The sequence below is a fragment of the Lissotriton helveticus genome, chromosome 5_1 (assembly GCF_964261635.1).
Source record: "Lissotriton helveticus chromosome 5_1, aLisHel1.1, whole genome shotgun sequence".
Classification (NCBI taxonomy): domain Eukaryota; kingdom Metazoa; phylum Chordata; class Amphibia; order Caudata; family Salamandridae; genus Lissotriton; species Lissotriton helveticus.
The window spans coordinates 1,313,263,729-1,313,289,489 of NC_136065.1; the positions used below are offsets into that span (position 1 = coordinate 1,313,263,729).

Below are 25,761 nucleotides of genomic sequence, written 5' to 3' on the forward strand. Positions count from 1 at the left end.
CACATCACGACCAACTATGACAACACTTGCACCGCCGGAGAGAACCTCCACTTCCAGATACACACCGACCCCAAGACCACCCTCAAAGGCACCCTTCATCTACAGACCCACGGGACCACGCACACAATTCAGCGAAGACATCGCAGACTTCATCAGCCCGCACGCCCTCCCCTCCGCTGACTACATCCTCCTAGGGGACCTCAACTTCCACCTGGAGAACAACAAGGACTGCAACACCACCGCCCTGCTGGATAACCTCGCCAACCTCGGACTCAAGCAACTGGTGGACACCCCCACCCACTACGCCAGCCACACGCTTGACCCCGTCTTCTCCTCCAGCAAGCACATCTCCTTCAGCCACTCCACCGGACTCCATTGGACAGATCACAGCTGCGTCCACTTCAGCTTCAGAAAAACCACGACCCACCACCACCCGCAACAGGTTCCGCGCAGGAGCTGGAGCAAGATCACCGCCGACCAGCTCACCACCTCCCTCAGCCAGAACCCTCCAGCCAGCGCAACGGAACCCAACGAAGCAGCCCGCACATTCACACAGTGGCTCACCAACTGCGCCGACGACCTCGCAGCACTGAAGAACCCTCCCAGCAGACCCAGCAGCAAGAAAGCCTCCTGGTTTACCGACGAACTCAAAACATCCAAGAAAAACTGCCACACCCTTGAAAAAGCCTAGCGCCACGACCAAACCACAGAAAACATGACTGCCCTCAAGAACGCCACCCACAAACACCACCAGCTGATCCGCACCACCAAAAGGACAACTTTCAAGGAACGACTGGACAACAACACCCACAACAGCAAGGAACTCTTCAGCATCGTCAAGGAGTTCTCCAACCCCAATGCCGGAAACAACGACATCGCACCCTCGCAAGACCTCTGCGACTCACTCGCCACCTTCTTCCACCACAAGATCGCCGACATACACAACAGCTTCGGCGCACAGACCATGCACCCAACCACTGAACCAACGCCCCCCACCACCACCCTCTGCAACTGGACCCCGGTCAGCACCGAAGACACCACCCGCACGATGAACACCATCCACTCCGGATCACCAACCGACTCCTGCCCCCACCACGTCTTCAACAAGGCCGACTCCATCATCGCACCTCAACTCCGGGACGTCATCAACATCTCCTTCAACACCGCCACCTTCCCGGAGAGCTGGAAGCATGCCGAGCTCAGCGCCCTCCTGAAGAAACCAACAGCGGACCCCACCGACCTCAAGAACTTCTGCCCCATCTCGCTCCTCCCTTTTCCTGCCAAAGTCATTGAGAAGACCGTCAACACACAGCTCACCGCCTTCCTCGAGACAAACGGATCCCTCGACCCATCGCTGTCCGGCTTCCGCGCCAACCACAGCACCGAGACCGCCCTCATCGCAGCCACCGATGACATCAGATCCCTGCTCGACAATGGGGAAACAGCGGCCCTCATCCTCCTGGACCTCTCCGCAGCATTCGACACTGTCTGCCACCGCACCCTAGTACAACGCCTCAGCAACATCGGAATCCAAGAGAAGGCACTGGAGTGGATCATCTCGTTCCTCACCGGAAGAACCCAGAGAGTCCGCCTCCACCCGTTCAGATCCGAGGCCACCGAAGTCATCTGCGGCGTACCACAAGGATCCTCACTCAGCCCCACCCTCTTCAACGTCTACATGAGCCCCATCGCAGCCATCGCACGCCAACACAACCTTAACATCATCTCCTACGCCGACGACACCCAGCTGATCCTCTCCCTCACCCACGACCCTGCCACCAGCCTACACAAAGGGATGAAAGACGTTGCCGAGTGGATGAAGAACAGCCGCCTGAAACTGAACTCAGACAAGACGGAAGTCCTCATCCTGGGATCATCATCCTCCGCCTGGGACGACTCCTGGTGGCCCCCTGCCCTGGGCACCACCCCCAAGCCAACGGACCACGCACGAAACCTGGGCTTCATCCTGGACTCCTCCTTCTCGATGACCAGACAAGTCAACGCCGTTTCGTCATCCTTCTTCAACACCCTGCGCATGCTCCGAATATCTTCTGATGGATCCCCATTGAAACCAGGAAGACAGTCACCCAGGCACTCGTTACCAGCCATCTGGACTACGGGAACACCCTCTACGCGGGAACCACTGCCAAACTACAGAAAAGACTCCAGCGCATACAGAACGCCTCCGCACGACTCATCCTGGATATCCCACGCCGCAGCCACATCTCGACCCACATGAGAGACCTGCACTGGCTCCCCGTCAACAAGAGGATCACGTTCAGACTCCTCACCCACGCACACAAGGCTCTCCACGACATGGGCCCGAAGTACCTCAACAACCGCCTCACTTTCTACACACCTACCCGCCAGCTCCAATCCGCCAGCCTCGCCCTCGCCGCCGTACCACGCATTCGCAGAGCCACCGCTGGAGGAAGGTCCTTCTCCTACCTGGCGGCCAAGACATGGAACTCCCTACCCATCCACCTACGGCTGACCCAGGACCATCTCTCCTTCAGGAAGCAACTCAAGACCTGGCTTTTCGAGCAGTAACGAACCCCCCCCCCCTCCTCCCCCCCAGCACCTTGAGACCCAGCGCGCTATACAAATTGCCGATTGATTGATTGATTGAGGAAACGTTCACTCTCAATCAATGTTATCGAGGGGCTTTTCATCTAAAGAGAGGGATCCTACCTTGTGTTTAGTTATGGAAGCATTTATTATTTTTGTTACATCTCACAATACTTGTATTATGATACATTTATTTCTATTAGTTTATATTGTGTTGGTTTATAAAAAGTTAGGATGGTAATGTATGATCCTTGCTGGACTGTAAATTTCAGTGACTGCTATTTCTTTGTGTTCTACTGAACCAGATATCTATATTCTCATCACCTTCTCACCCATCCCTTACATACTCCATCACACCACCTTTCGAAGAGTCAAATAGGAATACTTCGTACCCAACAAATTGTGCTATTTCACACAGGCCTTCCATGCCATTGGTGTAAAACAATTACTCACCACAGAACGGCCCTGTAACTAATGACTGTCTCAGGAATTGAACAATAAGTATAAAACTGGTCCATACTTTGTGACAATGGGCCCAATTACCCCCAGCACCATCTGTGTGATTCAGCACTGAGTCCAAGAAATTGCCTTTAGAGCACTGAATTGCTCACCTGCAGCACTACAACCTTTTTAGGGTTAAGCCTATGGGAGCTTGCGCTAGCACATGCATTTCGCTTGCGAGATACTGTTGTTAACTAAAAGGGATTGAAGCCCGCACAGTGCTTACCATTTCTTGGCTTGCATGGCACACTTCTTTACAGCCTCGTAATTCGTCAAGGCAGGCTTAACATCATTTCCGATCCTCTCTGTGGAGTAGGGACCAAGAACTGATTCATTCAACTTAATAAGTGCCGGTCCGCTGCTCCTAACGGGATTGAGGTACTATTTTATTCTTTTTAACCTTTAGTGCCATGCAAATAGAAGGCATGTAACTGGCAAAAATGTGCTCAGCAGTACAAACAAAATTGCAAAGATTGATTTTCTAAAGTTAGCTTTCTTTTATTTTGTAAGTCTTCTTTTTTCACTTTACACTAATATTTTCTTTTGTTTTTGCACATGGGCTGTTGTTCTCAAAAGATGAGGATTATTTTATTCAAAGCAACATTGTTTCTTTCTTATGTGTAATTTCTGAAATGATGCTTTAACATATAATCATACAGTCCACTCCAATCTGCCCAACTTCAATCCACACCAATCCACCCCACCTCACTTCACACAAATCCACCTCACTCAATCCAATCCACCTCAAACCAATCAAATCCACCCCACTCAATCCACTCACCACAATCTAATCCACTCCAATCCTCCCAACCCACCCCACTCTAATACGCCCCACTCCAATCTACCCCACTTCAATCCAAAACAATCCGCCCACTCCAATCTTCTTCACTCCAATCTGCCCAACTGCAATCCAAAACAGTCTGCCCCACACCAAAACAATCTTCTCCACTCCAATCTGCTCCACCCCAATTCAAGACAATCAACCCCACTCCCATTTCAAAATAATCTGCCCCAATCTAATCTGCCCCACTCCAATCCAAACAGTCTGTGCAATTCCAATCTGCTCCAGTCCAATCCAAAACAATCTGCCCGACTCCAGTCAGCCTCACTGCAATCAGCCACATTCCAATCAGACCCACTCCAATCCAAAACAATCTAATTCACTGCAATTCTAAACAATCTGCCCCACTCCTAGCTGCCCACTCTAATCTGCCCACTCCAACCTGCCCCACTCCAACTCAAAACTATCTGCCCACTCTAATCCACCCCACTTCAATCTGTTCCACAACAATCCCAAAAAATCTACCCCACTCCAATTCAAAGCAATCTGACCCACTCCAATCCGCCCCTTAGTCTGCCCCAATCCAATGCCCCCACTCCAATTCAAAACCCTCATGCCCCTCTCTAATTCATCCCACTCCAATCTCGCCCTCGAAAACAAAACAATCTGCCCCATTCCAATCCATAATGATCCGCCTCACTCCAATCTGCCCCAACCTAATCCACCCCACTCCATTTCATCCCACTACAGCACAATCCACCTCACCCAAATCCATTCGCTCCATCCCAATTTACCTCACTCTAATTCACTCCAATCCACCCCTACTTCAATCCAATCTACCCCACAACAATCCAATCTAGCCCAATACAATCTACCCCATCCCAATCCAATCACCTCACCACAATCCAATCCGCCGCACCACTTCCCAATCCAATCCACCCCACTCAAATCCAATCCGCCCCACTCAAATCCAAAACAATCTGCCCCACACCAATCCTCCCTACTCCAATCCAAAACAATCTGCCCCACAAAAATCCGCCCACTCCAATCTAAAACAATCAGTCCACTCAATTCAAAACAATATGCCCCACTCCAATCCTAAAACATCTGCCCCACTCCAATCCAAAACAATCTGCCCAACTCCAATCCAAAACAATCTGCACCACTCCAATCCTAAATAATCTGCCCCACTCCAATTCAAAGCAATCTGACCCACTCCAATCCACCCCTTAGTCTGCCCCAATCCAATGCCCCCACTCCAATTCAAAACCCTCATGCCCCTCTCTAATTCATCCCACTCCAATCTCGCCCTCGAAAACAAAACAATCTGCCCCATTCCAATCCATAATGATCCGCCTCACTCCAATCTGCCCCAATCTAATCCACCCCACTCCATTTCATCCCACTACAGCACAATCCACCTCACCCAAATCCATCCGCTCCATCCCAATTTACCTCACTCTAATTCACTCCAATCCACCCCTACTTCAATCCAATCTACCCCACAACAATCCAATCTAGCCCAATACAATCTACCCCATCCCAATCCAATCACCTCACCACAATCCAATCCGCCGCACCACTTCCCAATCCAATCCACCCCACTCAAATCCAATCCGCCCCACTCAAATCCAAAACAATCTGCCCCACACCAATCCTCCCTACTCCAATCCAAAACAATCTGCCCCACAAAAATCCGCCCACTCCAATCTAAAACAATCAGTCCACTCAATTCAAAACAATATGCCCCACTCCAATCCTAAAACATCTGCCCCACTCCAATCCAAAACAATCTGCCCAACTCCAATCCAAAACAATCTGCACCACTCCAATCCTAAATAATCTGCCCCACTCCAATCCAAAACAATCTGCCCCACTCCAATCCAAAACAAACTGCACCACTTCAATCCAAATCAACCTGTCCCACTCCAATCAAATAGAATCTGCCACACTCCAATCTGTCCCACTCCAATACAGTATAATCGTCCCCACTCCAATCCAAAACAATCTGCTATACTCCAATCTGCCCCACTCCAATCCAAAACAATCTGCCCAACTCCAGTCTGACCCACTCCAATCCAAAACAATCAGCCTCACTCCAATCCAAAACAAACCGACACTCCAATCCACCTTACTCCAATCCACCTCACTCCTATACAACCCACCTCACACCAATACAATGCAACCCCCTCCAATACAATACCATTTACCACACCCCAATACAATCTACCCAATCCAGCCAAATTCAATCTATCCCACTCCAATCCACCCCACCCCACATCACCCCACACCAATCCACCCCACACCAATCCACCCCACACCAATCCAATCCTTCTTAATCCAATCCACCCCAATCCAGTGGACCCTACTCCAATTCAATCCATCTCAGTCCAATCTACCACAATACAATCCACCCCACTCAATTCAACCCACCTCACTCAAATCCAATCCACCTCACTGCAATCCAATCTACTCCAATCCACCCTACCCCACTCCAATCAATTCACCCATCTCCAATTCACCCCACTCCATTCCATTCCACCCCACTTCAGGCAACCCAACTCCAGTCCACCCCACTCTAGTCCAATCCATCTCACTCCAATCCACCCCACTCCAATCCATCCCACTCCAGAGCACCCCACCCCAATCCACCCCACCCCACTTCAATTCACCCCACTCCAATCTAATCCACCCATCCAGTTCACTCCAATCCACCCCACCCCAGTACACTGCAGTCCAATCCAACCCCCTCTATGCCAATCCACACCACTCTGCTCTAATCCAAACCACTCCACCCCAGTTCAGTCAACCCCACTCAATCCAATCCAACCAGCCCACCACACTCCAAAACACCCACTACAACCCAATACACACCACTCAAGTCTAATACTCCCCACCTCACCCCACTCCAATCCAATCCACCCCTCCAGTACAGTCCAACCCACCCCCTCCACTCCACTCTAATTCACCCCACTCCAAACCACCCTACTCTAATCCAATTTACCCGACCCCAATCCAATCCACACCCCAAACCAATATAATCCTCCCCACTCCAATGCAATCTACCTCACCCCATTTTAATCCACTCCACTCAAATCCAATCCAATCCACCCTATCCATTCCACCCACTCCAATCCAACCTACTCTACTACATCCAATCCACCCCAAACTACTCCAATCCAATCCACCCCACTACTTCAATCCATTCCAACCCACTCCACACTATTCCAAGCCACTCCACTCCACTCCACTGTACAACACTGCACTCTATGACACTGCACTCTACAGCACTCTTTCCCACTGAGCCACTGAACTCTACTACCCTCTACTCAACTCTACGACACTCTACTCACCCTACTCTACTCTAGGACATTCTACTCCAACAAATCCAATCTAGGACACTCTACTCCGCCCACTACACTCTGTGACACTGCATGCCACGAACAATGTTTAACCAGCCACACTGGTGTACCACATGGCAAAACGCAAACACAAGGAGATGATGGACGGAGCGCTGAAACTTTTCAGACACTCACCTCCAGTCACAGATCAGGGTTGAATCCATCATCGTTCTTTAGCTCACTTTGCCACCCCAGTTCAGACCCAGCCATATGCAAATCAGTCTTCACTGGACCGCAAACAAGCCTCCGGAGACCGGTTTCCGGGTATCACCCCTCATCAGCCAGGCTAGCTTGAATTCAGCGACAAAATGAGCAAGGGACCCATGTCTGGGCATTCGCTGCCAACTTAGGTCGAACAAAGCAAACTCAAGGAGATGATGGACAGAGCGATGAAACATTTCAGATACTCACCGCCAGTCACAGATCTGGGTTGAATCCATCGTTCTTTAGCTCACTTCACCACCTCAGTTCAAATCCAGCCACATGCAAATCAGCCTTGACCCTGTTCCCCCTAAACCAGTCCCAGGATGCTTTCCATCCATCTGTTCTCTCTCTCTTTCCTGCACGCCTCTCTCTTCACCCTCTCTGATCTATTTCTCCTCACTTCCCCACCCCTCCTTGTTTTTCTGACTCCCTCGAAGCATCGCATTGCCTACAACAATCAACCTCCACGAGCTGTGGAAAGTGACAGAGGTACTAGAATCCGCTCTAGGCTCTCAAAACAGGCATCCAAGATTTCCAGTCGATCAGGGAAACACCCAATATAATAAAAGGCCTTTCCGGCCCCACAATTGGTATTGTTCAATTGATCCTATTGCACTATCTATTACACTTGAAATAAATAATTCATCAACGGAAAGTCCAGCGCAGGAAAATGTATGTCATTGTGGCTTGGCGTCAAAGGGTAATCCTATGCGCCTTATTCCTGATCTACAGCAGCAGATGCTACCTCATTACTGATACTTGAAAGTTTTTGTCTGGTCACCTCAGTCCTGACCCGTGGCTCTTTCTCATGTTCCCGAAAAGAGTTCAACCCATAGCACGGCAGTGTACTTTCATCGGGATCCGATTTATATTATTTGCATGCCTGAAATTACCTATATTCATTGAGCTAATAAAACCTACTTTGCCCTATGGCATTCATTATGTATATTCCCTGAACTTATGCTCTCCAGCTCTGAGAAAAGGCGAGTGCTCTATTTTCACATGGTTATTTCAGGTATAAGTGCGGAAAGGCTAGGCACTTTGGCATTTAAAATTTGAAATGTACAATGTAACACCCAAGGCCTCGAAACTGACCCGATTAGATCCAGTGAAACACTTCTCTCCTGTATTTCCCTTTCAGAGCTGAAACAAGGTGATGACCAGAGAAGACCTTCCCATTTTTGTTTTTAATGATGCATTTATCTCATAATTCCCAGGTGTCCAGAGCTGGAGAGTTGGAAAACATGACGGCCATCCACCAAAACACACAGCTAAGAGGAAGGAGGAGCAGTGTGGGAACTGCCATGTGTAAAGAGAGCTCTCAGAGCTCTGTTTCCCCCTGCACGGTGCGCAGCGTCTGAGGCCAGGGTCACAACGGCAGCAGAGCTAGAGGTCAGAGGTTGCAAGCGGTAAGCCACGAATAGCAAGCATGTGCTACCTATGAAGACTCCTAAATGTTGTCCATTAATATATGGCCTAAGACTGTCTGATGAATGAAAATTTATAAGCATATAGTTCGGAATCTATATGTCCTGTATTGCTTAATAGTTGCCTGTTACCCCCCACAATCTGAATTGTTCCTTCATCATACTGGCAATGAAATGGGCTAAAAAAAATACACAGTTTATAGTCAAAGGAGTTTAATATAAAAGATAAGGCTCGGGGTGGTACCAACACAAATGCCACAAGGAGGTGATGCCTTGCTGTTTTGAGGAATGCTGAACCAGGAACTTAATCTTGCAAGGTAAGTTATTGTAATTCTTTGGAAAGCTGTGTTTTTATATTTAAATGGGGGCTACACTTTGAATCAGAAGAGAAGAATGGAAGCCTGGAAACTCTGAGCGTGATCATTTAGGATGGTGCTGAGTGAAAGTGCACTGAGTAGGATCTGAGAGTGCGTTGTAGTAGTAGCTGGAGAGGAGCATTGGGACCCCATAAGAGACACTGACGAGAAACATAACAATAGTTGCTTGAGCAAAGTTTCTTAAAGGGACATAAGAGTGCACAATTTGAGAAACTGAGTGAACATGAGATATCAGGCTGATGGACAGTACACTAGGCAAGCTGTGCAGGGTGGTATCTGACCCATAAGATAAGTTATTGGATTGAAAGACATAGTGGAGGGGAGGGAGCTACCTTACTGTCATATGTAGCTCGTGCCTTACACACCCTTTGTGTGTAGGATATGCGCTCTGAACACCTCGAGCTCAATAGAGGCTTTGGAATGCGGGGGGAATACACTGGCCAATAATATCCCAATAACATGTACAAATCTCCCACCTACTTATTCTGTTTTGTTAGGTCTGGCCTGTCAGCTCACCTGCAACCAGACATTATGTGATCAACCTGAAAAAGGTCTTTAAGAATCGCTAACAGGAGGAGCTTTGGTTCTGCCCACATGTTGGTAACCAAGAGTACCTATTTTCATTGGGTCCACAAAAATATTCCTGCCCTCCATGAAGCAGTGATCATTCTGTTTATTTATCCAGCTGGGAGAGCTTGACATTGTAATGCTAAAAATATGTCTTAGAAAACTATATAATGTGCAGTGTTTGTTTTTCCTAGCATCACAAATGGCAGGAGGGAAGTCATTAATTTCTAACTTTAGTGAGCAGTTTTGTGTTTGATAGTCCAGGCCTACACTAATCTACATGGATTTTTAGGTCTGACTGTACACTGCAACTGCCACCAGACCTTATGTGAACAACAAAAAATAGATTTCAGAGTACTGCAGAGGGAGTAGCTCAGGCTCCACCCACAAGTTGGTTCCACTGACTACAGGATTTGATTAGGCTGAATTCTTGTGTTGCTGCTACAAAGACTACTTTTATTGCACTTTTGGTTTGTGGCAAAGTACTCAATACAGCAGGATTGAGTTGGCTATGATGGAAAGTCAATGATCATGGCTATAGACCTAATCTGTTTATTATGAAATGCTATGGTAACAACATAATTATTGTGAAGAGCATACAGGCAATAGGCATTTAAGTTTGGATTGTTATTAATCTATATTGAAGCCTACAGATAGATTTTTGTTTCATGAAATCTATCATATTACCGTAGTTGACAATGATTTTGGTGTTGGTCACTCAGTGTGATAAACTGGATATAGAAGTTTTGTTCTGTGCAATCCTTGTTGAGCCATTTTAGGAAAGATAGTATTTTGCTTAACCAACAGTAATTTTGTATACATTTCTAATTTTATGACTGTGTGTCTGATGGCTGCCTTGTGGAGAAGTGTACGCTCAAAACTGCTGGCCTGATTTGGTTACTGTGAGAAGCAATATATATGCCTGTGTGGTGAACTGGAAACATTATGTCCAATGCCTTAGGCCTGGTATGCTTATTTTGAAACATTATGTCATAGGCAATTGGCCTAGCTTATTCATTGTGAAAAGGATATGTCAATGCAAGTAAGCTTTAACAGTTGGTTATTATCACATTGTGTTACAGACTAAAGCCAGTTATTTTGTTTCATGTAATTTCACAATTTACTGTGGTAGGCAAGGGTTTTGGCAATAGCCACTCACTCTGAAAAGCTCTAGGGGGTTTTACTGTGATGAGTCCTGTTAGACTCTGTTGATAGGGGTTGTATATAGTATTCTAGCTGTATTTTTCTACATATTTATAATTGGATAGCTGTATGATGGTAGCTTCTTTCTGTACATATGAATAGGATGGTGGTGGTAACGTGTATAGCCAATGGGAAAGGGTAAAAAGCTTAATCAGTTCATTGGGAAAAGTCATGACAAATTTTGTATTTTTGAACTGTTTGTTATGCAATCTTATGACAACGTCTGTAGGCCTGATCTAGGCTTTTAAGGATGGTTTGTTATTACACTATTCTGAACCTGTAGGTAAGTAGTTTGTTAAATGGAACAGTTTTGGTGTTATTGATCCACCGAAACAAACTGTGGGGATAGAAGATATCAACTGAAATAATCCTTGATACGCTCTCTTAGGAGTTCTTTGCAAAGTGTAATTTTGCATATGTTTGTACTTTTATGAGTGTATGCAAGGATGGGAGCCCTGTGGAAAGTGTAGACTTCAGTTCAGTTGGCTTGAGTTGATTATGGTGATAAGCCTTTGTGCAGGGGACCATGCATTACATGCTTTGAAAAGAGTATTGGATCTTGTGCTGACCCTGTGAATTTTTTTGATCAAAGGTAAGTAAGATGCACAGTGCATAAATGGACTATGTAAATCTAAATATATAGATAGAATGAAGAAAGGACCACCCTAAGGGGGATTTAACATACCTCATGTGGTAAGGTTTTGAGGAATGTAAAGTGATGTAGTAATGGCTGTGAAGAAAAATATTTCTTAACACAGCAGACACTGTTAAGATGAAGAATTGTTTCAGTTTAACTAGATAAACATATTGGCACCAAGAATATTCTTCAGTAATATGTAAATATTTTCCTCCTTAAAACACTTGCATTGTTAGTTACTTGACTTTTAACATTCAGTTTGAAAGTTGTTGTCATGGATAACGGTTTCACCTTACGTTGTTGATTGATTCTTCTAACAAGCAAGCTATTAGACATTTCTCTCCTACCAACGATTTAATGGAGCCTCTTCGCTTTAAACTTCTACTTTTTTCACATATATACATTTCTTGCATACTTTATTCAACAATCACTCTATTTAATAATACAATAGCATTTCACTCCTTTGCGATCAATATTTCTAAAACACCTGGTGAAAATTACTCATTATAAATCGCTATCATCACTCTTTCTCAACGGGCTACATTTTCAGTAATCTTGATTTCTTTTTCACTATTCCCGATGTGCCTTACCGCTTTTTAAATATGTCCTCCAAATTTTGTATTTTAATGTTAGTTCATTATGAAAAGCCATTCCACTTTCTATCTCCATGTATGATTTAGGAGCCCCATCCCTTTCTATTACACAACCACAATATATTGGCATTTTCCCGGGAGCTTTAGTGAATTGCATACGTCTGATATTTTAAGACTATCGAGTATGATTTTTGTAGTTTAAGTACAGTCCACTTACTTATTGTCTTAATTTTAGTATTCAACTTGAATTCTACTCTACTCTTACAGTAGCCCATCGTGCCTGCCTGTTTGTTTTCAGGTACTCAAGACTTACCATTCATGTTCTTTACTTGTCATGTACACCCATCACATAGATAGCAGGTGTCCTTTGGGCTCAACTTCCAAACCACATTAAAAATCTACTTACTTGGATGAAGTAATTTTACTATTGGTCAGTGGTGGCCCAGATTATTTAGTCAATGCGATAATTTTTTCTGCATATTCAGACTACCAGTATGCATTATCATGATTTTAGAACAATAACTGGAACCAGTGAGTCAACCTTAATTTTTTAAATCCCAGTCACCGCATTTTTCTGTGGACAATATGCACTTCTAAGACCTGATTCACGAAGAACCTTCATACTCGTGGCGGAAGCTCCCAGTCATAGGGAGTCTCCGCACTTGAGGAGGAATCTCTACAAGGAGAATTTTTATTGCAGAGATTCTGCCCTGAGTGAGAAGACTCCCCCATGATGGCAGGACCTCCACCATGAGTGCGGAGGCCGTTTGTGAATCAGGCCCCTAGTGTGTAAGTAGGTAATCTTGACACCACCACTGAACATGATCCAATTCACACATTCTCGTTTTCATTTGAGCAACTTCCCAGCAATTTCTAAAATATTTGTCTTTGCAGCCAATACAACTTCAGTCTACATTCTTCAGAAATGTCCTATATTAGGTATGTTAACTTACCTTTAGGATGGTCCTTTATTCGTTCTCTCATTATATTTGGAATCACATAATATCTCTATGCACGATACATCTTACTCACTTTTGATCACAAAAAGCACAAACTGAATATTACCTTCAAAGAATAGAATGCATAGTCACAGCCTCACCCGCCTGCACTCCCGTTTGCAATGCAATAGGTTGCGCATAAATGTGAGTCCTATTGCATTGCAAATGCTTGTTTTGTTTACTCTCACTGCGCGGAGTGGCCGCTCCTCACGGCTGGGCATGTGACTGCACTCGTGGGACACAACATGTTCCACACTAGTGTTTTAAGTGTCCATGTGCTGGGCATCACAGTTTTTAACCTACGCACATACACGATTTCATTCATTTTAAGTGGAAAATATCACACCTCTAATGGGCCTTTTAAAAACACCCGAGCAGCGCGTGCACGCAGCTGCCACTCATTCATCCCCCTTCCTTCCCCCAGTGACTGCACTCGTAAGACACAACGTGTACTGCCCGGTAACCAATCCGGCCCTGGTTCCACATAAGGGTTTTAAATGTCCATGTGCAGGGCGGAGAGCATCACACTTTTTACTCTACGTGCATACCCGATTTCATTCACTTTAAATGGAAAACATCACACCTCTAATATGCCTTTTAAAAACACCCGAGCAGCGCTTGCTGCCGGCTCATCTCCTCGAGTGCCTTTCCTCCCCTCCAGTATGTCTCCCATAGAAGAACAACCTAGCTTGCTGGCATATGACTTGCATGTGGGAGGTGGGAGGGGTCTGCTTTGGAGAGTCTTATGTAATGCACACCCATCGGGCAGGCCGGCTGACTAATTACAACTATGCACCAGAGGAGACGAGCGGGCAGCAGCTGCGTGCAAGTGCTGTTCAAGTGCTGTTCAAGTGCTGTTAAAAGGCACGTTAGAGGTTCGATGAACACAAGCGGTGGTGGTGCCTTTGAAACAGATGCTCATAACAGCATTACATTCAGAAATGTATGTAAGTAATTGCAGCAACTTTCAGATTTCACCTTTAACCCCAGAGTCTAAAGTATGCCTCTGATAAAAATAGGAACCACTTTCTAACTTGGTTGTGCCAAACAAATTTGTCTACACGTTTGTGACTGACCAACAATTAAAAAGTATGATGCAGTAAATATTTTAACAATAGCATTTCTGCCTAAATGTGCTGAGTGAGACATTGCTTTGAACACACAAGCCTATTGAAAGCACATTGCTTATCTAAATAAGCATAATATATTCAATGAAACATGTTAGATTTGTTCAGCTTACACTGGAGGCCTGATCCCATCCCAGCGACACCGGGAAACCGGCGGTACACTACCACCTTAAATGTGCCCTATGCAGCTGCAGCCGGCAGGATCCAGACACTGCCCTCCTCACCCCCCCTCCACCCCCCCTTCCCCTCAAACACCCGAATCCAAAACAATGAGTAATCCTTTTATCACAGCATTGTCGTAGCCGGGCAGGCGTGGAGTCACTGTCACCAAAGCCAGACACTGCCCCGCCTCACTGCACGCTGGGGAGTAGTGCATCAAGGAGAAACAATAACACGGCCACTGATCTACACTTAACTTGTTGACTGAGGCAGCCGAGATAGAGCTGGGTTTACATTTTTCAGCTCTCTGTGTAAATTCAAGGTTTGCAAGTCAATCAATGTATGTAATTACACAAACAGCTGGCAGCTAACCGTGCACACTTTTAAAACTTAATATGTAATTACTACACCATTCATAGTATCTCCATCGGTACGCCGTTGCCCACAGCCCCCAAACCAAAATAACACACAGACCCAGTTATTGGAATGAAGAAGCTGCAGGTTTATTTGTTGTACAAATACAAGGTGGGTTATCTTACAGGCGACCCCGTCCGCCCTGCAACCCCTTGTTGCAGGGTACCTGAAGTTGAGCCAAAGGAACACCAGCGGCCATAGCCCGGTGGGGTACCTGGGAGAATAACTCCTCCCACCGGTGGACCTATCGTCCACCCACTCCGCCCTCCGAACAAGGGAGAGTTAACAAACACCTTCCCCAGCCGGGCGGAGCGCTATATGGCAAGCCCCCAGTTGCTCAGGCTTACAACCGCCCTAAGGACTAACGGGGCGCCGTCATACCCTAAGTTCCCAAGAAGGACCCCTTGGAGTATGTATGACTCTGCACGGTGCGCTTTGCACTGGAGGCTTCAGGTCCTGTTCCTGCGCCTGTCTTGTATAGGGATCGCCCTGTAACTCCTCCACAGCCCTGGGAGTGGCGACCGCTGCGCCCAGGGCCCCCCACCACTTAGCTCCCTAGTTCTCATCTATTTGTACCCCGCTATTTCAGAGCTTCCCCCAAGTCAGTAAGAATATCGATCGCCCTGCCTACCTTGGACCAGTGCGCCCTGTCAGATTCCCAGCAGCCTATAGCTTTGGCAAAGCCTTTCACATGCAGCAGGCCGTGCCTTATGAGGCCCCCCACCGCATCTCCGTGAATTTATGCCTGGCTGCGGTTACGTGCTTGCGGGCAACTACCCACGCCTCCTGGGATCTATCTCGCTCCATGCCATAATCGTCTAGGAATTATCTCTGACCACCAGAGGCCACACAATCCCCGCTCACTGTGCTTGCAGGGCCAGATGTATTTTGTTACCTATGGTTACTCGCTTGGTGTTGGGAACATGCACGGTGTTCTAAAATTATTTTTGCATGTATGCGTGTTGTAATTGAGCGGACTCTGGTGAGTGGGATGAATGCCAACTGAGAGACAGCGCTTGTCAATCTTGCTGACGCTCCTCCGAGTGGGCAAGTTTCCTTTGTAACTAGTAGACGAAAAACCCTCGACTGGCATCTTATTTTTGAGCTGTGCTTGCTTTCTACACTGCCCCTTTCAGTACCTTGTTAGTATATTAATTCTTTGCTTGCAGCACATTCCAATTAACTAAATCCCGCCAGATCTGTGTGATAAGCAACCAGATCTGAGAGACGAGCAACTCGACCTCTGGCCCTATCAATATAAAGAGGTTCAGCTTTCAGTGGAAGTGCCTAAACAACTTTATGTTGGGGAGAGCCGGCCGAGCACTTATTCGTCAAGATAACCGGCCCGGGTCCAGAGGCATGAACTGTGAGAATGAAAGAAGCAAGCCCTATTTATAAGGCACCATAAGCAGTGAACTAAAGACGAGAACATTCTTTTACCTCTTCTTATGCTCTTCTTGTGCAAAATCATATCTGTGCTGACATAAATTGACATCGTACTGTCTTAAAATATAGAAGTCTTTGCGATGCACCGCATGGTTGTTGTTGTAGCCTCCCTCTACCAATTGAGTTTTTTCATGTAACGAATGAAGATTTCCTAATCTTTGTAACTAAGAAGCCCCTAACCAAGGACAACCATCAGTCCCAGACGGCTTGTAACGGTGTTACAATTACGTCACCTGGATACATTCTGGGGACCTCTTAGTCCCATGGAAAATTAAATTGTTTCTTGGCGCCAGTTCACGCCACTTTACCTATGTTATATTTTATGTATATTGCCTTACTAATAATCTTTAAATAAGCCTTTAAAACTGTAGCAGGTGGCTAACCTTCATACTGATGATGTAACAGTATAAACTGATTGTTAGCACTTTGAAAATAGTTGAGACGGGATCACCCGAGGGCACCAGAATCTATATAGAGGCTACATTCCTCCTGGTACGACCTTTGGCGCGCTCTAAATACGTTTATGTGGGACAGATATGCACACCGACGCAAAGTTGTGCATGTAAACCATATCTGTAACCCACCTTGCTTTAATTTCAGTGCCCTACATCTTCTTGTACCCACTACTCAGTTCCCGTTGACATTGCATTGGAACCTGCATGTGCATAAAGACACTGAGCGCGCCTACTGTAGGCCTCCTACTTCTTAACTATTGTTAGATCAGTGTAGCCCCAGCCATTCCCTAGGCCCTAGGCCTTCCCTTTCTTCGTGACTTGGTACTTATACCACTTTTTTAATATATAGTTTGCTTGGCCCCCAGGGCCTAACCGTAATTTGTGCAACATACGTATAATAACTGAGTGTCTTGTTATGTGCTTGCACCTCCGACCTCATAAAGAGTTCAGAGGGGTGGTGATAAAATAAATGCATCTATATTTTATATATCCTGTGTGGTGTCCTTTCATTTGGAATTCAGAGCATTACATATGGTCAAACAGCTGGCTTTACACGCCCTCTAGAATCTTGGAGACTTTTGGTGCGGTCCGTGCTATCTAGGAAAGTGTGACATCAATCTGGGCTCCGCATGACGAGCAGAGAATTGAAGTCTAAGATGGGTGGAAGGGAGGATATGTCTCTTGAGCCCTTACCATGTGCGAGTCGCACGCGTACTAAAACAGCGGGAAAGTCCATCGGTCTTGAAGTCTACCTGATCCATCTGAAAACTTTCACCTTCCAAATTTTTTTAATTATTTCTTCACGGTAGGTCTACGGGATTTTTTAAAATCTCACTGAAGATCTCTGAACAGCTGTTAATATGCCCTAACTTTTACATTGTCAATAGCTCAACTCTCCCTGCCGATAATAGTCACCGGAAGTACAACACCGGTATAAAATCGCTGATCGGCATGGCAATTTGGAACCGCATATTATAGTTTATGCATGTATAATGCTCTCTTCCGCTAAAGATTATTTTTAATACCTTAAAATCAGGTCTTTTTAGCACTAAACTTTGACGACTAATGCTATACGCAGCAATATCGCCAGGCGATGCAAGTCTGCCATCTTGTGGTTAGTTGTAGACATGGCTTTCATTTTCATTTTGTCGAATGTTTGTATTTGCTGCCAACTATTTCCAGTTTCTCCCCTTATATGCAAATCTTAAGTTTCCATATTTCAAGTTTATTGTGTTGTAATTTCAGGTACTAAGGGACCGCTATATATAAAAGTACATGTACCTAATAATAACCCAAATTGTAGGCTCTTGGATAACAAGATAATTCAGAAGTACTAGGGGCCTCATTTATGAGGCCTTACGTCAGTTTTGCGCCGCTGGTGCGTCACTTTTTGTGACGCACCAGCGGCGCAAAAATTGCGCCTTGTTGCGCCATATTTAAAAATCGACGCATCTAGGTAGATGCGTCACTTTCTAAACCCCTGCGCCACATTACACCTGCGTCAGGTATAATGTATGCAGAGGGGGCGTTCCCCCGCAAAAAACCTCGTAATAGTGACGTAGTGAAATCTATGAGATTTCACTGTGTCACTCTTAGGATGCTGTTGGGTCAAAATCTTGCGCCTGCCTCACAGCAGGCGCAAGACTGACGCAAGCCTTTTCACATGGGGCTTTCCCCATGTGAAAGGACGCATTGCTGGAGTTGCGCCACTTTAGTGACACACTCCAGCACTGCGTCACTTTTGCGCTTACAGATACGTCAGAAATACTGACGCATCTGTAAGTCCCTGCGACATGATGCGTCATACATTAAATATGATGCACCAGGAGTGTCGTAAGGAGTGTGCAGTGAAAAGTGACGCATCGCTGTTTTCACGCAGCGATGCGTCACCTTTCATAAATGAGGCCCCAGGTATGTCATTATGCTCCACAACCTTCGTGTTAGATAAGCATTTGAACTACAGGTGCTTATTCCGGGATAGGTGTTACTTGCAACTTATTTCCTCAACCTCAGAGGGGCCAATATCTTGTCGCAGAAACCTGTCTACATTACTTGTGTTCCTGTCCAGAGAAACTGCTACCTCTCACTTCGAGCAGGACTGTTCCTACCGGAGCAGGACTAATTCTGATATGAATATTGCTAGGGCATGTCTGAAGTGGGACAGCATGCAAAATTATGGACTGGAATAAGGTCCAAGTAATTAACACTGACTGTTATCAAATAAATCATTCCCGTTTCCACCTATCCATGTTTTATTCAGAAGCAACTTCATTAAAGTGCAGAAAATCAATAAAGTCAATTATAGAATTCCGAGGATGGGTGAGAGCGAAGAGAATGCTATTCTTCGAATGGCTGAGAGGTCAAGGAGCTGCAATACAGTCAGTGCCCAGAGTGTGCAAGGGGGGGACATGTGGCCCTTTCCTGCACCTCTGGGACACTGTCATATTACATAAGGGCCCACAGGCGCGTGTGCCACACTTTTGTAATACTGCTAGCAATAATACACATACCGAGCACCTCTATCTTAGAGTGTTTCACCAGTTGCAAGATGGTGCACAGTTAGTATGCTCCTTGAAGTATTCCTGTCTGGAGAGGGTAAAATAAGCTGCCCCCCCCCTCCAAGCCACCCACGGCAGGCATGACCAGTCCGTCACTAACCTGCCTGCAGGGGGCTCTCTGTTCCCTCACTGAAGTGCAGGTGAGTGCCATCTGCTCAGTGAAAGACAAGTTGGCTGCTTCAAGCTGTCACTCTGTCATCTACTAATGCTCTGCCTGGGCATGCATTGAAGGTAATACGGTGCGCTGCCCTGGTCTTGTACAGCCTGCTAAAGGTGCACCGCTGAACAGACTGGTATTTGACACCTATTGGTATCTGTGCGCTTTATAGGTGGTTTTAACATAATATAACATCACATAACTGTGGCAGTGCACCCTTACCATATGCCACTAAATAGGATATCCCATGATCATTTAAAGGCCATTTCGTGCTAAGCTCACGATTTAAATCTTTTAGAACAGCTGCGTTAATATTAAAATTAGTTAGTCTTTCCCAATCTAGGCTATGTGGTACCCTGAGCAAACCACCGGAAAGACGGCGGGTAAATCTTCGTTTACATGTACAGGAGAGGTAAGGAAGAAGATCTGAGATAGGCTTCATCAGTCTTGCTTTTGAAGTCCAGCAGCCAGCCAATCTTCCGGCTCATCATTTAGTCATTCATTGTTTTGTCAGTCTGGATAGGGTCGCAGCCATCATTCCAGTTGGACTTGCATGACAGGAGATAGCCTTGGGGAGCATGGATGAGGGAGCTAACCCCTTGCTCAAAATTAGCCTAATTTAGCCCAGTGGGTCTAGTTGACATGTGGGCCTCCAGCATAGCAGATATGCTCTGCTCATGTAGCAACTTTGACTCCTGTTCTACTTGTCAGCACAAACCATTAAGAAACACCACACACACACACCAGAAAATAATTATGCGTGTTATCCCCATTGATGGTTTTCTGGTAGTAAACTACGTAAAGATGACTGGTTTATAATGACGTTAGCAATTGAAAGTAAACTGGAAGTCTCTTCTACGTCAGTGAAGACTTGAAAGTATTATGGCCGACTGTTAAAAGAATATCTGCTAACAGAACACATTCCGGAAGGTGTACATGGAAACTGACACTACAACATTTAGGCCAAGGTGTAATTGCGTTTATTCACTCTACATGAGCTGAATGGAAGGACAACTTGGGGCAAGTCAAGTCGAATGCACTTAAATTCTTCAGGGCTTATGTCATTAAATAGTAAACCCAAAAGAGGTGCTGGTAACTGGGGCAGCCTGCCCGGGTGCTCTGCACTTGCGACGTGGGTCACCGATCAGCCACAACGGATGGGGGGTGGGGGGGGCGAGGCAAAGTTCGGGCCCCACTGGCCCACCCTCCCCCGATACCCTTTGTAGGGCCTAACCTGCTCGGGTAACAGAGCGCCTTACATATCACCACTCGTTCCCTTTGGTCGGCTCGGGAGGCAATTGAATTGGCCAGAATTACAGGATGTGTGAGCGACACTCCCGAGACTCGATCCGGGCTCTTCCAGGTTCAAGGTCCAGCGCCCTAGCAGTTAGGCCACCTCCCCCCCTTGCATGCGATACCCGCATGATTATTCCGGCAGCACGCCCGTCCGGCAGGAAGAGGCCGGATAGCATGTCCACCCCCAGGCGTCACGACGAATTGTGTTTACCCTTGTTTCTTTGCTTGCTGCCCCCGACGCCATTCTGGGATGCTTTGCCGATAGCCTAAAACGTCTATCTATCCAACGTCATTTTAGCCAACAAATGTATATTTTGGGAACTCGTAACGTGGCTCTTTCCGTTCTAAATGTATCTAACATGAATTGTTATTAATCCCATCGAGATATACTATGGTTACATCAGTGTGGACCTGAGATGCTACTGGAACCGGATAAACATGAGACTGGAGATGACTGATGACATGCGCCCGGGTATCCACTTTCAACTAGTATTGCACATGCACTCTCTGCAGAGAGGCCTGCTATCGTATAGGCACCAAGTCTGAACCCATATCCACATGCGCACAAAGATGGCCAGTGCGAGTTGCACACAATACTGAACTCAAAATGCGACCCGTCCCGAAGAGCAACCCACACTATACATACATTCAAGTGCCAACGGAATTACCTTTCAGAACGCCCTAAATTACATGTGGCGCTCGCAATAGCAGCCATTATGTAGCGGGCGCATTCTAGTTTATGCACGTCACGTAGACGTGACGTGCGGCGGCCATGTTGGCAAGCTGCGCGCGCATCCCCAGAGTGCGCGCCGAGACAAGGATTGATCGGAAGCGCCGGCCGGCGCTCCTCAGCTGTATTAATACTTTTGATGAATAAATACTTGGTTAACCCACATACAGTATCGTGCACATTATTGCAAGCACCATCTTTACAGTGGCGACGAGGTCGGGATGCTCCAGCTGGCAAATTCAGTAGAAAAAAAAAAAATCGAACCCTCCACCACGTGGGCAGCAGCAGGGAAGGTAACTCCCTGACCACCTGTACACAGCGTCAAGCAGCCCCACAAGGCCAGATTGAGGAGGACACAAGGGGGCACGGCTGAGCCACCAAGTAACGACAAGTTGAGGAGCGTGGCAGAGCCACAACTACTGGAGGGGCGGCGAAGTGGCCGGAGAGGCAGCACTGCACCCCGCAGACGACAAACCACCGCGCAGACCTTCCCACCACACCGCGGAAGGTAGGAACAGCGCTGGCTACCAAAGGGGAGGAAGTGGGGACCAGCACTAGGAGTCCCCAGGAGGGCGCCAAAACAGAAGCGAGGGACAGCGCCCCAGGGAGCCCCACCAGCAAGGACATCAAGGAGACAGCGATCAGGGAGGTGAGAATGAGCACACCGGCGGGCTATGCAATTGCACCGGTGCAATTCCTACCGAAACCTGGGGACCCCCTGATGAAGTGGGAAGATTGGAAAGAATATATCGATAATTTCATAGGGGTCCTGGAGGATGAAAATGAAGAAACATTCACCCCCCAAAGAAAGAAACGTATCCTGTTGCTGAACCTGGGACCGGAGGGTCTCAGGATCTACAAGAGTCTGGTGCCCAAGAAGAGAGAGGACACGGATAAGGATGTCTATGCCCATGCATTAGAAGATCTGGATGAACGGTACCGCCCCACCATCTGTGTATCAGTGGATAGGTTTAACTTCCAGCAAAGGAAACAACGGGCTGGAGAAACCATAGAGGAATACGTAGGGGCCTTGAGGAAGCTGGCGGCCCCGTGTAAATACGCGCTGTGGGAGAACGAATTCATAAAGGACCAGATCGTGATGCACACTACGAGCACAAATGTCCAAGACAAGTTGTGGGCGAGCGGCGACACCACACTCAAAGAAGTAATGGTCATCGTAAAAAGGGCGGAACTCGCAAGGAGGTGCGCAGTGGCAACCAAGAAAGATGTAACCACCCCAACGATGGTGAACAGGATACAAGAGGGAGACCACCGTAAAGACCAGAGAGGCAAAGACACAGCAACCAAAGGAACCAGCAGATGGCAAGGGAAGCAAACAGGGAATGACAGCAAGAAATCATGCTACAGATGTGGCAGTTGGTCCCACGATGCACGCGATAGAAGATGTCCCGCATTCCGAGCCAAGTGCCTACACTGTGGTATCTTGGGCCACTATGAGAAGGTGTGTAGGAAGAAACATCCCAAGGAAATGGTGAAATGCGTAGATCAAGGCGAAGAAGATCTGGAGGAGGTTGCCGAGGAAGAGGTGGTCACTGTCCTGTGCATATACGACCAGGTAATGAGCATAGAAGGGAGGAAATCCACAAAACCCATACTGGACATGTCTATGGGTGGAATCACTATCACTGTGGTGGCGGACACAGGATCCCCCTTCACCATCATCCAACGGGCAGTGTGGGAAGAAACGTTCAGACCCAAGTTGGGACCGGAGTTGGAAAAGCTAGACATTCGACCGGTCACTTACAACGGCGACCGCATTCCAATGGTGGGGTTCCGCCGCCTGTTGTTCGAATTCAGGGGCAGGTCAGCATGGTGCAAGCTGTACATCGCAGAAAAGGGACCCTCGGTCCTGGGATGGCTAGACCAGGGCGACCTAGGAATAAAACTGGATCCAGGAGGAAAGGAGCAAATATTACTCACAGAGCAAGAGGAATGGCCGGACCTGAACAAGTGGAAGGAGAACTACCCGAAAGTGTTTGGAGGCATGGTGGGACGGATGGAAAACTTCCAACACAAGATCGTGCTCAAGGAAGGGGCCATCCCGGTAGCTCACAAAGTGAGGAATGTGCCGATTGCGGTAAGAGAAGCAGTCCAGAATGAACTCCAGGAGCTGGAAAAGAAGGGAATAATAGAGCCGATAACCTGTGCAGAATGGTTGGCGCCTTTGGTGGTCGTAATGAAGCCAAATGGGAAGGTCCGGCTCTGTGTGGATCTGAGAGAACTGAATAAGAATATTGTTGTGGAGAAATTTCCCCTCCCCAGAATTGAAGAGATGTTGACCAAGACCAGAGGGGTACAGTGGTACTCCACTATCGACTTGACCTCGGCCTATCACCAAATCGCACTCCACCCGGACAGCAAACGTCTCACATCCTTCATCACTCCGTTTGGATGTTACCAGTTTTGTCGTATGCCTTTTGGGCTGGCCTCGGCGGCTGCAGTTTTCCAGAAAATGATGCACCAACTATTCAGAGACTGTAAGGACGTCCAGTATTTCCAGGATGACATCTTGGTGATGGGGCGAGACAAACAGGATCACGATCAGAAGCTGGGAAAAGTGTTGAAAACACTAGAGAACAAAGGCCTTACGGCGGAGTGGTCGAAGTGTCGGTTGGGACTGCAGTCGGTAACGTACCTAGGTCACGAGATCGGACAACAGGGTGTTACCCCCAAGTCGGAAAACGTTAAAGCCATCGCTGAAGCACCACCGCCCAGGAACAAGGAAGAGGTCAGGTCGTTCCTAGGGATGGCGGAGTACTACAGCAAGTTTGTGGTACACTTCGCTTCCAAGACCCACAACTTGAGGCTGTTGACCAGGGACAGCACAGTGTTCCAGTGGACACCAGAAGCCCAAGCAGAGTTCGAAACGATCAAAAAGGATGTTACAGGAGCTATTCCCCTCAAAGGTTACGACCCACAAGGCACCACCGTACTGACGACAGATGCTAGCGACAAGGGCCTGGGCGCTGTGCTCATGCAAGACAGAGGAAGAGGGGAAATGGAGACCATCAGCTTTGCATCCAGAGCATTGACAGATACGGAGAGCAAATACAGCGTGATTGAGAAAGAGATGCTGGCGGTCGTATGGGCCATGGCGAGATTCCGGCAATTTCTGTGGGGAACACGTTTTTTACTCAAAACAGATCACAAGCCGTTGGTGAAGGTGCTAACGTCGAGTGGACACGCCAGTGCCACTCCCCGGATATCCAAGATGTCTCTAAAGTTACTCGAGTTCAGGTACGATGTTGAGTACATTCCCGGGAACCGGAACCGAGTAGCGGATTATCTGAGCAGGGCAGCTGCCATGGAGCCAGGAGAGGAAGACCCTGCCGGCAGCGGGGAGTTGGTAGCTCTTATAGAAGACCAAGAAAAACTAATCAGTCTACAAGAATGGACAGAGTCATACGAAGAGGACATTGACATGAAGGAAGTGAAAGGGCACATTGTACAAGGATGGCCGGATAAAAGAAATGTGAGGGCGAGCCTCAAGCCGTACTTTGAAGTGCGGGAAGAACTGTCGATAGGAGACAAAGGGATCTTCATGTACAGGGGAGATAAGGTGATCCCCCCAAGGAACCTCACCTCAAAACTTGTGGACTTGCTACATGAGGGACACCTGGGCATAGGGAAACTCAAGGCAAGAGCAAAACAAAATTACTGGTGGCCAGGCATGGACATAAGAGCGGAAAGGCATGTCAGAGAGTGTCCACAATGTCAACGGACGGACAAGACATTAAAACCTTTGAGGCCAGCGATAGGGAAGTTTGACCCTCCTTCAAATCCGTGGGAAGAACTATCCATAGACATTTTGGGACCGGTCCTAGATGACCAAGGCACACAGAAATATGTGTGTGTGCTCATGGATCGATACTCAAAGTGGCCGGAGTTCAGAATAGATGAATCCATGGATACTGAGAACATCATTAAGTTTCTGTCAGAGACTTTCACAAGGGAAGGAATACCAAAATCGATCTTGAGTGACAATGGACCCCAGTTCACGTCAGAAAAGTGGAAAAAGTTCATGCAAAGAAACGGCATCACTGTCAAACACACAGCAATCTACCATCCGGCCGGTAACGGTTTAGTGGAGAGATTTAACAGGGTAGTGATGGGAGCCATACAAGCAGCCATATCAAGTGAA

At 47.1% G+C, this 25,761-nt stretch overlaps 1 protein-coding gene across 1 annotated transcript in view; it reads right to left on the reverse strand.

The window, feature by feature from the left end:
• TSHB (thyroid stimulating hormone subunit beta) overlaps positions 1-25,761 on the reverse strand; it is a 147,040-nt gene that overhangs the window by 5,409 nt on the left and 115,870 nt on the right. The gene's annotated exons all lie outside the window — the stretch shown is intronic.